Source organism: Felis catus, chromosome F2 (assembly GCF_018350175.1).
Source record: "Felis catus isolate Fca126 chromosome F2, F.catus_Fca126_mat1.0, whole genome shotgun sequence".
NCBI classification, from domain to species: domain Eukaryota; kingdom Metazoa; phylum Chordata; class Mammalia; order Carnivora; family Felidae; genus Felis; species Felis catus.
The window spans coordinates 65,416,650-65,430,040 of record NC_058385.1 but is presented as its reverse complement, the minus strand read 5'-3'; the positions used below and the strand labels follow the sequence as shown (position 1 = coordinate 65,430,040).

At 39.9% G+C, this 13,391-nt stretch overlaps 1 long non-coding RNA gene across 1 annotated transcript in view; it reads left to right on the top strand.

Annotated features, from left to right (window-relative positions):
- LOC109496188 overlaps nt 1-13,391 on the top strand; it is a 150,145-nt gene that overhangs the window by 36,135 nt on the left and 100,619 nt on the right. Inside the window, exon 2 of the long non-coding RNA XR_002739596.2 lies at nt 1,372-1,428. This is a non-coding gene — a long non-coding RNA (uncharacterized LOC109496188). The remainder of the gene's footprint in view (nt 1-1,371; nt 1,429-13,391) is intronic.

Here is a 13,391-nt window from a genome sequence, read left to right as displayed (position 1 = left end):
GCCAGAGCCAAAGGCCCTTAAAGCTTCTTTTGCATGACAGTATTTCCTGTGAAATACTGCCTTGGTCAGGCACTGGATCAAACCTAATTCATGAACTGATTCTTGTTCCTCTGCTATACTTTCAATATCCTCAGCTAGGTGTTAGGAAAAGCTTTGTAGGCATCCACTGTGTCAACACATCAGCCCAGCTTGGATTTTAACAGAGACCCAACCGAAGGCAGACAACAAGGGAACTTGCTGCAGCAGAACATGGAAATAATCCCTTTCTCACTTCCCCACCTTCATCCAGTACAAACTTGTAAGGTGTTCACTCCAGATTGAAAAGGGACTCTCTCACTGACTGGGGGTAGGACCAGAGGACAGTGTGATGAACTGGTATCTCTTATCTACTGTAGGTGAGGTTTTCAACTATGTATGATGCCAGTGTTTGGACTTCTATCGTAGGTCTATTGTGCTTTACATTTGTCAGATAGTTTCTACTCAATGGAGGAAGATTGTTTGGAGTATATGCCCTTTGTGAGTCTCTGAAGGCATATTAGGGAAATGTATATACTAAGTTGATATCCAGATTTTTGTCCCATCTCTTGTCCTTCACCCAGCTACTACTGTAGAAAGAGCTGTTATACATTTGAAAGTCATAGAAAGAATCAGAGGGCTTAGGCTCTTGTTCTGGTTCTATCTGTAAGAGTTTATAGGACTTTGGCAAGTCAGTTGCCCATCCTGAGGTTTGGTTCATTCATCTGAAAAAGGGGAGTAATGGCAGGCTGTGGGGAACTTTGGATGGGATTGCACAAGTGTCCTGTGGATTTCAAAAATATAACAGGCATATGAAGTGGAATCATGATTTCACAATTTTACATCAGGCTGCCCTGACCAGAACTTCACAACCACTGGACTTCCATCGATGGATACTTTTTCAACTCTGCTATACGTAGAGGAAAACATAAGACTCATCTTTCATTACTCTTCGACTGCTATCCTTTATATTACTTCCTGGAAAGTACACAGTGGTTTATCTGGTGAGGTCATTATGTTTTAGTCAATGGCAAGAGCCCAAAACAAATATCTTTACTGCCTTTTTGAGATAAATACTTGTAAAAGGTTAGTTGGTGCTGTGAAGGATGTCTTTCTATTCAGAAGGAAAAAGAAAGAACTCACAGTGGGCTTCTGATTCCCACTATCAGAAGCTACTTCCTGAGAGCTGCTTACCCCCTTCGAGTAAACTTGACCCCAGCATGAAGAGATCAGCTTGTCCTTAGTGGAGAGAAGCAGGAAAAGAGTGTATATCTCCATCATTTGTCTATCCTACTGCAGCTTATCTTCTGTCTTTGCAGACCAATGTTTGTAACTAAACTTCTTTATTTTTGTTAGGAAAGCATTGGAAGAGAGGATAACTGTAGTCAAGGAAAGTCAAAGAGTGCTATAAATGTAAGTACGTTGACATTAATCTCTGGCATATCATCTTCCGTCTGGATTTATCGCTACCTTCTAATTCCTGGTCATCTTCCACATGGCAGAGGCTAATTCCCTAGGTCAAGGGAACACTTTCCAGAACATTTCAATACCTCAGTGTTTTCCTGTTTTCCTGCCTGTGACCAAGAATAGCTTGGCATCTTAGAGGAGCAAGTTTCACATTTGAGGACTCTGCCTTCATCCAGAACAGCGATGGCACAAATGACTTCCCCATTCGGGAGAGTAAGTCACTTGTGTAGTAGAAGTGATAAGGCCGCCATTGTATGGAAATTTCCAAACATAAAGCAATAACCCCACATTAATCCCACTTATCCCAAGCATTGCACTCATAGAACAAGTCATGGGTTTTTTCTCAGACACTGAGGTTGCGGAGAGCCAGTGAGGAGAAAACCCAGCACAGCTGACTTAGTAACCAGGTTAGTTTTTTGACAGTCTGTCATGACTTTAAGTATTCAGACACTTTCATCAAATGATCAGTGTGAGCCATACCCCATGGTCAATTGGTCATGTATCCCCATTTTGTATGAATAATGAATACTGTGAAGTTCATAGAACTTCAGTGTCTTCTCATAGCCACTGTACACACAGCCTTCTGTCACTGGATTCTAGACCACATCTTAAATCCATCTAATGGATTCTTAAACCACATCTTGATTCCTAGATCAACTTATCCCTATTGATAAGTAGCAGACACTGCAGCTTTTTTAACCAAAGCTAAAGATCATTCTGGAGAGACTTGAGTAGCTAGAGCTTTATTTCTCCAGGCCCATTCTGGGAAAACAGACTCAACCAAATGACCGATTGATTCTCCTATAAAACTCCACTGAAAAAAAAAATCCCTTTCCCCTAAGCCAGTCCCGAAAAGTCTCCCATTCACTTCTCTTGACTTATTCTGATCTAATTCAAATTCCAGAGACTTCTTAAAAAAGGTTTTGTTTATCCAGACATCTAGAAAGATACAAATAAATACATAGATAGGTATGCCAGCGTGTGCACATGGTGTGCACGCGCGCGCGCGCACACACACACACACACACACACACACACCCCTTAATATTAGATGCTACACTATCTCTTATGTGTTAGTCAATTCTCCCACCTAATTAAGGGCAGAGTGATAGAGCCTGAGGCTATGTTACACTCAACCCACCACAAAGGGTGTGTATGAGAAAGATCTGACAGATGTGCATGGCTGGGTGGAGACTTGTTATCTCATGCTAAATTTTCTTCTGTAATAGAGAGCAGTATGGGTGGCTTGCCAAAACAAGAAAGTGGGTATGTGATATTTCTTTTCTTAAGTGAGATCTTTATCATAATAATGACACAAGTGAGCTCTTTGTAATCACAGTGGAATATGCCATAATGTTACAAACCTATCATTGTAGTGATTCTACATTTTTGTCACTACATTTATGATGAGCTTTGTGGAAAATTGTTGTGGATGTCATCAGACCTTTGATCTTCTCATACAATTTGATAATCCCTTCTCGAGGTTTGTAGCCATCTTATGGTCACCAGAGACAGACTAGCACACGTTGCACAGCTGTGACTTATTACTGATTGGGTCATCTTCCTTAATTTCACTTAATTTATTAAACAATTTGTAAGGTCTCTATCAGCTTTAGAAGCCTTGAGCTTTATATGTAATTTATTTAATTTCCATAATGAGACTTGCTGTCTCACTTCACTGGCCTTTGAATCATAAAAACTTCAGTCTCAAGTTTATTTACAGTCATAACAGTTCACTAAAATGATATGTTGGCTGAGTCCTGCTATTCAAAGGCTGGTCCACCGACTGGCCCTATCAGCATCGCCTGGGAGCTTGTTCGAAATGCAGAATCTCGGTGCTGAACCCAGATCTACTAACTAAGAGTCCATGTTTTGCCAGGATCTCCAAATTATTTAGATGCACATAGAAATTTGGAGTAGAGGGCTGGCAATAGGGACATCCTCCAGGTGTGATGTCAAAGTTATTGTGAGCCATCACCTTCTCAGTGGTACGGTTAGCTCGCAGGGGCCAAGCTGATTCTTAGATTACATGAACTGCTAGGCAGTGAGGAGGTTGGAGCTTCCCTGCTAATTGCCAGTCGGCAAATTCTTTCAACTACTGCCAATGATTCAGAGGATCTCTTCTTCCACAGCTTATTTCATAACTTTACATTTTTTGTGTCTATTGGAGAGATTGAATGCTGTGGGTCAGCATGATAGGCATTCCTCAGTTTTCTCATATGTACACTATCTGCTTGGTTGTGATTATAGGAGGTTTCCTTACACTGGTTGGAATATAATTCAAGAATACTGGTTGTTGGGTTTTTTTGTTTGTTTCTGTGGGATTATTTAATAATCAAGCACTAAATTTTATTTCTTCCACCATCCATCAGCCAGAATTGCATTTCTGAAAATTAACCTTTTTTTGTTTAGTTCATTTATTTTGATAGAGAGGGAGAACAAATAGGCGAGGGACAGAGAGAGAAGACAGAGGATCCGAAGCAGGCTCTGTGCTGACAGTGGAGAGCCTGATGTGGGGCTCAAACTCATGAACTGGGAGACCATGACCTGAGCTGAAGTTGGACACCTAACTGAACCACCCAGGTGCCCCTGAAAACTAACCTTGTTAAATTAACCTTGTTAAAAGCTAATAGACTCTAGAAGTCAGATTTTGAATTAAAGCTTCCATATAGACTTATTTTTTAAGTTTATGTATTTATTTTGAGAGAAACAGAGACAGCCTGAGCAGGAGAGGGGCACAGAGAGAGGGAGAGAAAATCCAAAGCAGACCCTGCACCTTCAGCATGGAGTCTCATGCAGGGCTCGAACCCACAAACTATGAAGTCATGACTTGAGCCAAAACCAAGAATAGGCCACTCAACCAACTAAGTATAGACTTATATAAATGTCTGTTGTGTTTATAATTCAAAGGTTCAAATATAATTTCTTCAGATTTTGATCATTTATCTACCAAGACACTGGTTTCTTAGGTGATATTTTCAAATTGAAATACAAATACTTAACCTCATCAGGAACTGTCAGCCTCTTGCCTTTCCCCAACATATGCTCCACATGATGAGTAAGGATTCACTTGCAGATTGTCCTAGTTTTTGATGGAATCAGTGCAGATCCAGTCGTAGTGAAACACCTCCCACTCTGAATCTGGGTGAGATCCGTGACTGCTACGACCAATAGGATATTGTCAACAGGCCACTAGGCCAATTTCCAGGCCAACTCCTTCAATATTGGCAGCTTCCACTTCCTTGGAACATTCTTTCTTGGAGCCCTGAGACCATCATGCTAGACATGTGGAGGGGCTATATATAGAGAGCTGCACCAGGTCCCAGCTGTGCTAGCCACGCTAGCTCAGACTCCAGACATGTGTGTGAAGAAGCCTGCCTATGACTCCAGCCCCATCTGCAACCCCACTGTAATTGTATGAGAAATACTAAATGAGAAATACACAGCTGAGCCTCCCGGCCTCTAGAACCATGAGAGATAATGCTAAGTTGCTACATTAAGCCACCGAGTTGTGTGGTTGGTTCATTCTGTAGCAATAGATGACCAGAATAGTTGCTCTGTGTCTGAGAGCTGAAACTCTTGGTTTCAATCAGTTCATCACACTTCAACATTGGTGTCAGTTGAAACTTTCATGGTGGTGCCATTCTGTCCATCTGACAGATCAGAAGCAGGAACAAGGCCTCAGCAATGGGTTGAGAGAAGCTTTGGGAAAGGAGCCTAATAATTGCAGCAATAGTTACATATTTGACTAGACCTGATACCAGTAAAAATTTCCATGTAGAAATATGATAGAAGAAATCATAAGGAAGTATTTCAAGTGTTTAACTAAATATAAGCTTCAAACTTCTATGCCACATCAAGATAATAATGAAAGCATTAATTGTCCACGATACACTGGGAAAATAATTTGTCACAATCATGACAAATCAGTATCTTAACATATAGTTGTCAATTTTTATTTGTTTTAAAATAGGAACACATATGAAGCTTCTAAGTAAGGCTGAAAGAGCATGTAAACAACTCTTCTTTCTTGGAGACTTCCATTCTCCTACTCCACCCTGAACCAGATGCTTTCCAACCGGAGGCAAAGATGTCATCCTGGGACATCTTTTTACTCTTCTCCCTCTTATACAGATCCCATATCTTCTTTGATTATTATTTGTTTATTTCTTCTTCTCTCATTTTGCTGGAGCACACCTTAGAGTACCTTACTTAGAACAGGCACATGTGAAATAAATCTTATGGGTACTTACCTGAAAAAAAAAGTTTATATTTTGCTCTCATATATTTTCTTACATGCATAGTAGCAGCCTGCCTGCTGGAATCCTGTTTGAGGAGGCGAGAACTAGGTGAACTCTTCCCCAGGATGAATTTTTATCTGACACCTCTGTTTCTACTCACTTCCGTTTTCCATTTTGTCTGCTGCTTCCAAGTTGTGAGCCCCACCTGCATTCTTTACCATATATCACCTCTTCTTTCACCCATAGTTTTCTTACATGTTTTTGGTTGTATGGTTCTCTCTGACGTACTGCATCAGTGAGAGCCCCAGCAAGAAACAGATGGCTTTTTACGAAATAAGATTATGTAAAGAAGCTTTCATAAAATTAACAAAGCTGTGAGCAGAGTCCAGGGAGCCACAAAAAACAGGGAAGACCCAACGGATGGAGGAAGACAGTAATGAGGAGAAACCAATAAGAGAGAGGTTTTTAACGAGAGTTGCTTTTAATGCAGGGATGAGATAGTCTGCAGCAAACCAACAAGTAAGGTTTCAGGGAGAATAGATTCCCTAACCCGAAAGGTTTCTTTCTGAGGATCCCTATTGGAGTAGCCCAATCAGAAGTCAGGGGGCAAGAGCACCCTTTGACGGAGTTCATGAAGGACAGGTTCCTGGGAGAGATACCAGAGTGGGAAAAGGTAGACAGTAGATGTGCAAGGACAAAGGGAAGATACCCAGCACATCTGCTAAATCAGTTGCCACTCTTTCATCTGGATTCTTTCTTTAATAAAGGGGTAGATATTTCTCATCTGAATCTATGCCATCCCTCTGAATAGTTTTTCTTGTAGGAGAAAAAAAATAAATGTCCATCATCAGTCCTCAAGTTATTTAACCCCTATATATAGTTAATTAATAGTTAATTGTTTTGCAAAAGAGGATCTAGTTCATTGTTATCCCAGTCCATATATATATATATATTTTTTTTACCACTGAATATTGTTCTGGTATACTCCATCTGTTTACTATTCAATGTTATACCCATACAATGTAATTTATTTGGTTCCATAAAAAGTACAACTCTTTCAGCATTTTAAGGGTCCCCCAAAGATGTCTGTGGGTTAATGATGCTGGATCTGTGAATGTTACCTTGCATGATAAAAGGGACTTTGCAAATCTTCAGAAGTTAAAGATTGTAAAGTAGAGAGGTTATTCTGGTTTACTTGGGTGGGCCAAATGCAATCACAAAAGCCCCTATAAAAGAGAGGCAGGGGGCTCAGAGTCAGAGAGGGAGATGGCAGGAGGATGCAATCAGAGGTCAGAGTGATGTCATTCCTGGAAGGGGGCCATGGACCAGGGCATGTGGGCAGCCTTTAGAGGCAGGAAAGCCAAAGGAATGGATTCTCTGCTGGAGCCTCCGAAAGGAATGCGGTCCTGCCGACACCTTGATTTTAATTCCGTAAGACACAATTTTGGACTTCTGATCTCAAAAAACTATAAAATAAATTTGCATTGTTTTAAGCCATTGACTTTGTGGGAATGTGTCACCGCAGCAATAGGAAACTAACATGAGCCTTCTTTTTCTTCTTCCTCTTTTTTTTTTTTTTCATGGTGGAGTTAGAACCATATAATAAGGTCACCGTGAGGCAATCTGAAGTTGCAAACCTCATCCTGGTTCTCAAGGCTGGGCTGCATCTCTGTTCCCTTATTCTTTAGGCTCGCTTTGGGGCACAGCTGCCTTCATGCCTGATAGTACAACTCCAGTCTTCATTTGCTTCATCAAACATTTCACCTTTTTATCATCTAAGGGTTTTCACACACAGCATCCTCATAACCTGAAGCTTGTCTTTCAACTTTTCATTCTTCGGGACTCATTTATATACCTCTCAGTGAATCTCTTCCTCTCTTCCAAAGGCAGGTGCTCTGGTTTATCCCATCTCACGTATTTTTCTTTTCAGTCCTATGAGGTATCCCAATTAAAATAGTTACTTTCGTATAGATTAGCTGTGGACTTTTGGCATCACTTTACAATATGAACTTCAATTTTTATTAATAAAGTCAGAAGTACTTATCTCATGGAGTTATTGCAGTGAATAGTTGAAGTGATATATTTAGAGTAGTTCTCCAAACACAACCAAATCTTGCTGAAATCTACTAAACATGCTTTTCTCTCCATCTGAATGACTGGATCTTGTATCTCTTTAGATATGTTTTATTTTTAATTAAAATTTTTTTAATGTTTATTAATTTTTGAGAGAGAGATAGAGTGCAAGTGGGGAAGGGGCAGAGAGGGAGGGAGACACAGAATCTGAAGCAGGCTCCAGGCTCTGAGCTGTCAGCACAGAGCCTGATGCAGGGCTCGAACTCACAAATCATGAGTTCCTGACTTGAGCTGAAGTCAGATGCTTAACCGCCTGAGCAACCTAGGTGCCCCTCTTTAAATCTGTTTTAAATGTAATCTCTTCAGAGAACAGGTATCCTGGCTGGAATCAGGAAGTGAGAAAAATTTATCCAAGACTAGTAAGAAACTCCAGCCACCCAACCCACCACTCAGGCCTTATGCGGGGTAAAGACAGCTGTGGGGGGCAGAGAGGTCAGAGCACCACTTAGTGGCTGCTCTGTTGGGGAAACAAGAAAGACCCATGGAAGACATGGTTGTACAAGATGACTAGGCAACTAGAAATTCTAATAAAACATGACTTTGCTCTAAACATAACACAGAAACAATAGAGAAAACTACAAGACCCAAAGGGGCCATGAATCTCAGAGAGTGGTGATCCTAGGTTCACCCAGACTAGGGCTGAGGACCTTAGTGGTGACCCCACATGACCCACAACCAGTGGCATAACTCTAGAGGCATAAAACCCTCAGGAGAACTGGGGCCATTTTCCTCCAGCAGAGTGGGGACTTGGAAGCAAATATTAAGCTATAGACAATGAAGGTGTATTTCTTAGACATCTCTAGGTTGAGCAACAATGCCTGCTTAAAACTCTTCTAGGGTTTTTCTCTCCCATTAGAAGTTTCATGGGAGCCAGGACAAGAGTTAGCCTGATGCCGTTTTCATAAACTGATCTTCAGTAAAAACTTAAAAAAAATTTTTTTTTCAACGTTTATTTATTTTTTTTGGGACAGAGAGAGACAGAGCATGAACGGGGGGAGGGGCAGAGAGAGAGGGAGACACAGAATCGGAAACAGGCTCTGAGCCATCAGCCCAGAGCCTGACTTGGGGCTCGAACTCACGGACCGCGAGATCGTGACCTGGCTGAAGTCGGACGCTTAACCGACTGCGCCACCCAGGCGCCCCTTCAATAAAAACTTTTAGATGAGTGACTAGAATGACTATTGAGATTCTTATCCCATTGTAAGCATGCACATGGGCATTCACACTGTACTTTCTGCATTCAAGAAGAACTTTACTATGGTCTTTCTGTCTTGTATTTCAGAATTTGTTTTATATATCTGTGGAGGGAGGAGGGAGTAAAGAAAAAAGGTTTATTGCAAGGCTCTAAAATCAAACATGTTTTAATGAAAATGCTTTCTTCTTTGGGGATGAATCTGAAATTTGGTATACTGGTCTATAATCAAGGCCAACTTCTATTGAAAATAATGCTGAGTTTTGTCTGAGCTCACTGACAGTGAAAATGTGGAAAAGCTGGAAAATACAGCTGGACAGAATTAAGTTTGTTTCCTTCCACGGTGGTAAATGAGGTCAGTGTCTGGAGTAAGATACTATGTCCAGTCATATTTAGTCAACCTGGTGAACTGTCTCCAACCCTATCCCAAGGTATCAAGGGTTTGAGGGGCTTTCCTACCCACCCCCCATCCAGCAATTAATCTGCTTAACCAATAAAGAGGACATATCCTGACTTAGCATTTGAAACTGTGAGGTCTTTACTTCCAGAAACAGTGTTAAAACAGTGAAGATGTGTTTATTTAATTTTGTTTTGCAGGGAATCTTTTATTCACTGAGGCACCACAGCAACTGAAAGAATACCTAGCACATATTAGGTACTCAATAAAATATTTATTGAGTGAAAAGCATCCATTTTACCTCTATTTCATAGTCCCTACCTCTAAGTCCCTCTTGTTCTGTGTATCCCAAAAGGAGTGACTCAAAATTAGCTGATAAAAGAACTTAAACATCCAAAGCTAAGGAGAAAAATACATAGAAACAGATCTATTTCCTAAAATGTAGAGAAAGAGGAACTCATATATGAGAAAGAAATTCTGTATTTCCCTCTATATGCAAAATGAAAAGGCTATTAATGTTGAATAAATGTCAAAGACTTTGGGATAGCATACAGAAATTACAATCCAACGGGCACCGGGTGGCTCAGTTGGTTGAGCGTCCAACTCTTTTTTTTTTTTTTTTTTTTTTTGTAAAATTTATTGTCAAGTTAGCTAACATACTGTATACAGTGTGCTCTTGGCTTCAGGAGTAGATTCCCATGATTCATCACTTACGTACAACACCCAGTGCTCATCCCAACAAGTGCCCTCCTCAATGGCAATCACCTATTTTCCCCACCCCCATCAACCCTCAGTTTGTTCTCTGTATTTAAGAGTCTCTTATGGAACATGTATTTTATTTAAAAAAATTTTTTTAATGTTTATTTATTTTTGAGACAGAGAGAGACAGAGCATGAATGGGGGAGGGTCAGAGAGAGAGGGAGACACAGAATCCGAAGCAGGCTCCAGGCTCTGAGCTGTCAGCACAGAGCCCGACGCGGGGCTCGAACTCACGGACTGTGAGATCATGACCTGAGCCGAAGTCGGACGCTCAACCGACTGAGCCACCCAGGCACCCTGAACATGTATTTTAAACAAAAACAGCAACAAAAGATTTTGAAACTCTTCCTCATTTGACAAATGTGGAAACTGAGGCACAGGGAATGATTCTACCATGAGAGTTAAGGTTAGAGTACACATCTTCTAAGTTGTAATCCAAAAATTTCTCCAGAATACTACCTTTCCCTTTATATAACAAGGAAAAAATGTTTAGAAGGTTATTCATGTCTCTTGTAAGGCTTGCAAGTAATTCTGTGCGTCTATTGTTTGGTGGGAGATCTTGTGGTTAGGAACAAGCCTGGGCCAAGAGCCACATTGCATGGCTGAATAGAAACCTGAAAAGATCTTTAATTGTACCATTTTGAAGGTAAACAATTCATTCAAGTGTGTTTAAAAATCAGAGCAAGTGATTCATCTTGATGTGGATCTGGGTGGGATTAGAAAGCAAATCTTCCTTCCTTTTTTTAAAAATACAGTATTTCTGTGCAGATGAGATGAAGGTACTCACAGCGCTGATCACTGTGATTTTGGATTATGATTGGTTGACATGCAGAGAGAACCCTCAAGTTCCTGACCTTTCAGGAAGTGTACCGGATATGAGGTAACGTTGGTGGAGAGAGGCTGATATTTAAGCCAATATGCAGTGATTCTTTAGACTTTGGGGGCATTTAGAATAATTTTCAATTAGTTACGGCAATACCCCACAAAGGAGGTTCAGACAGGAAAGTAGGGAAGGCCAGACAACTTTTGAGAATAACTGAACTGAAAGAAAAACTTGAAGGCTGAGCTGAAGGAGGCTTCGGTGGTATAAATATGACCTACACAATAGAGGAACGCAGTTCAGCAAGCCAGAAAGAGCCCCCTAAAGTGAAATTTAAATAAATTATAATGAACATTAAAAATATAAAACATAAGGGGAAAGCCTGATAAATGTAACCACATGAAAATTAAAAACATAAACTCTTAATCATTAAAAGATACCATGAAGAGAGTGAAAAAGATAAGCCACACATTGGAAGAAGATATTTTTAACACATGTAATGGACAGAGAGCCCATGTCCAGAATATATAAAGACTTCCTCTTTATTAAAAAGAAAGAAATGAAAATAAAACGAAGAGACACAAATAGGCATTTCTCAGGAAATAGAAACACAGATGACCGTAAGCCGATAGAATGTTGCTCAATTGTATTACCAGAAAAACACAAATGAGACCACTAAGCTGATATTTCACACAGAGCGGTTTGATAAAATTATGCAGCTGGATTATAGGAAATGTTGATGAGCGTGTGGGGCAGAGGAGACTATCATCCCCTGCTAGTGGAGCATATTAGTACAACTCTTTTGGGGGAGAAATGAAATTACCTACTAAATCTGAACATGTTCCTGGCATAATACACAGCAGTTCCTTTCTTAGGTGATTATCCTAGGTAGACTGAACGTGTACTCTGGAATAGGGGCCAGGCACCAGGATATTCACAGCAGTGTCAGCAAAATACTGGGGAATTCTAAATGCATCTAAATGTTCAGCCTAGCTAAATGACTAAATAAACTGAAGTATTCATGAGCTGAGATAGTAACCACAGGAAACAAGAATTCATCCATTATCAACAGGGATGAATCTCAAACACATAATGACGGCAAATAAGCATAAATGATTACCCTATTTACATAAAGGATCAAAACAAAAACTAAATAATTTATTCAATGCAGATACAGAAATAGGTAGTAAAAGTACAGAGAAAAGCACGGAAATAATTGAGACAAAATTGAGGATTAGGATTACCCCTTGCAGGGAGGAAAAGCAATGACAGAAGATAGATTCATGGCCATAAAACTTTTGGTTGGGTATTGGCATTTTTGGTTTATTACTATCATTTAGCCATTCAGATGTGTCCTATATGCTTTATAATGTTCGATATATTTCAATATAAAAAAAATGCCCAAAGTCAGCTGAAGAAGAGAAAGAATAACACAAGTAGTAGATGGGGAAAGCAAGATTGAATATACATATATCTGTATCTATCTATCTATCTATCTATCTATCTATCTATCTATCTGTCTGTCTATGTTTATATATCTCTATCTATCTATCTCTCTATCTATAGCCTACTTAATGACCCCAGCACCACTCTGCTAACTCATTTGTGGCTCTCAAGGAAATTTTTTTTTTTTGGTCCAGCCACCCAGTTATCCCACTCAAATCTACCCCATGCATTCCGGATTAAAGACATTAGTGTTTCACAAGAAACCATGGCAAATAATCAGACTCTGTACTCTTCTGTTTCTAACTAGCTCATCTTGAGCAGTTTCATGGTAAGAATATATGTATTTTACGTTCAATATAGCACATGTGTTCAGTTCTAGCTGAAGCAGGCTTATCTTCTGCAGGAGATAAGGGAATCATAATTTTGCCTACCCTAATCATCAGAACCTTGGCTGTACCTGTTAGGAAGATGGGTTTGAATCTGGGTCCAATGCTAATTTGCCATGTTATATCTGGCAGTTGAATTTACTCATATGAACTCGTTTCCTCCTTTCAATGCAAATAGTAATTCTAGACTGTGCTGTTCTGAGAATGCACACAAAACCACATAGCAGATTATCTGGCAAACCTAAATGACAGCCTTTAAAGAAACTGTCAGATTAGTTCCAACTAGCCTGTATATATACAGAATGTTTCATGGAGAGATTCTCTTACTTTAGACTGACTGAACTTCACACTGTGGTTTCAGAATTTTATACAGTCTACCAGAATCTTAATCTTGTGTGTGTGTGTGTGTGTGTGTGTGTGTGTTCACAAAGCAAACTATAAACGATATATAATAATAACAATTTCAAATTTCTCAGCCCTAAGAATTGAAACCCTGGTATCTACTTTGCACATTCTCCTGTGTTTCTTTTTGCCT